Below are 2,347 nucleotides of genomic sequence, written 5' to 3'. Positions count from 1 at the left end.
CCTCCAGATAGTTTACCAGCCAAATTCTGCATATTAAAACAGACTGTGGATTTATAATAATGTTGAAACAGGAAGTGAGGTTTTACATGATTAAAGTGAATTCTTGGCACCAATGAATCCAGCAACCTTGTAAACTTGGAGGAAGTTCTTCTGGGTGTCAGGGGGAGAAAAGGTTGGGGTTTACTGGAGATTGTTTCACTCACAGGACTGAATGGATGTCAGAACTCTGTAAGGACAGAGCTGGGAGTGGGGAATTACTGTAACAAGAAGTTTAAAGCAGGGTTAGGTTAGAAAACAATATCACAAGCTTTGAACACCTCCCTGAACTCTGTTCAGTCCATCATCTAAAAGTTGAAAAAGCGCTGCAAAAACGCTCTAGTCTATCTAAACCAGCAGACAGGGCCAGAAGAGCATTAATCAGAACCCCTTTCATAACACACTTCCTCAAAAAACATACAACCATTACAAATTAACACTATGATGCTTTGCAGGGTTGCTTATAACACATTTGTAATTTAGGGTTTGCTTGTATTAATTGATTAATATTGGTAATCCAATAGATGATCATCATTCCTAATAACTTCACAAGTGCTTGTGTCCTTTTTCTGTTTTTCTCTTTGCACCTGCATGGTTGCTACGGTGAAGTGAAACCTTTCAGTGAATCTTAAAATTTGTTAGGAATCTGTGAAACCAAACTGCATTTCCTTTCACTGGATGACTCTCAAGAGCTACTGTTTGAGATGCAAGTGAAACCCTTTTTACGTTTTTATTCTGCTGTCCCTGTTCAATCAGCCTTTTCGACCCGTTTGTCTCCTGCCATTCAGTGGGTTGCAGTTCAACATTAATCTGGGTTGGAGATCAGATGGATCCAGAGCAGTACCAAAGAGCAGAGAGAGAAGCAGGAAGTTTAAACCACCATGTCCTCGATTCCAACATCTCTCTCCCAGACTTTCTAACCTAACAGAGACTTGGAGAGGAGCAGCAAAATCAGACGAGGTGGATTAGCAGTGCTTGCCAACAACCGATGATGTCATTCAAGACGTGTTGAACATTGTCTCTCTGCTGTCGAGGAACTGAGCTGTTCTGTCATGATCATCACTGGACTCATACAGGAATAGTGTTTTGTCAGAGGCTTCTTCAGATCCGTTGCAACCCTGACTGCTACCTTCCTGCCCACAGAATGACAATCCACAACGACTCTTTGAAAATACTGAGATGATGACGAGTTATGGCAACATTTATTTTCCCTTTTGGAGAAATAACAAAGAGCCGTTTAAAGACTTTGATGATTGTAACTTGCAAGCAAGAGCATTTGATTTCACATCAATAACACATCTTTTAAATGTGTTATATTCTATTTTTTTAATGTTTTCATGTATTTTTTAATTGAGATGAAACTATTGACAAATGCCTCCGTTGGTGTACAATAAACTTTTTGTGTATAAAGCCGTCTGTTTTACAGTGAGGCTCCACACATGAAAAGGTTTTCTCAATGTATTTGTACCAGACTTCTGTATGATGCAAGAATTTATCTGACTTCTGTCAGAACAAAATCACAGACCAACTATATCAGTCCTTTTGATTTTCATCCCTAATATTGACTTTATCTTTACCAAACAGCCTGAGGGATTTCACAAGCATCTTTCTATGGCAATGTTTTTACACAATGTTTTCTTATTTGCCATTTTCTCTTGTTCCACATTTTACCTCTTTAAATTAGCTGGGGAGGAAAACCTGTTTGTTCATTGTCATATTGATATTGCTGTTAAATTTAAATTATATACAAGTTTACATAATCAAAAATATCAGTTTTTCATTTCCACTCTTTTGCAGTTTACCCTGCGGTTCATCACTCTGACAGTTTTTACAACACAGGGAAACAGTTCCTTCTGGTTTTAGCGTTATGTAAATATGATTCCAACAAAAAATTATCATAAAGCAGTAAATGTGTATATTTGTTATTTTAAGGAGGTTATGGTATAAAGATAGAAAAACATCAACCATTTTACAGCGAACCCCTCAGTTTGCAGGGGACCACAACCACCAATAAATATTTAAAACTTGGCTACTTCTGAACCTTTATAACTATTATAATAATGCAAAAGTACATACCTGAACAGGAAACAGTCTTAGAACTACCACAGAAGAATATTGTAATGTTTATTCTCAGTCATTTCACATATGGGAATCAAACCTCCCACTCTGCCACTGTGCCACCAGCTGCCTCTAAAATATATTCTAAATGTATTTAGAGCTCAGAAAAGCAGATGTGTAATAATAAAGCAGTAAATTACTACAGAATAAACTATAGACTAAGATGTACCTCAGTACACTTGAAGACACTTCA

The sequence above is a fragment of the Poecilia formosa genome, unplaced genomic scaffold, assembly GCF_000485575.1.
Source record: "Poecilia formosa unplaced genomic scaffold, Poecilia_formosa-5.1.2 Scaffold65, whole genome shotgun sequence".
Classification (NCBI taxonomy): domain Eukaryota; kingdom Metazoa; phylum Chordata; class Actinopteri; order Cyprinodontiformes; family Poeciliidae; genus Poecilia; species Poecilia formosa.
This window is presented reverse-complemented; position numbering follows the sequence as displayed.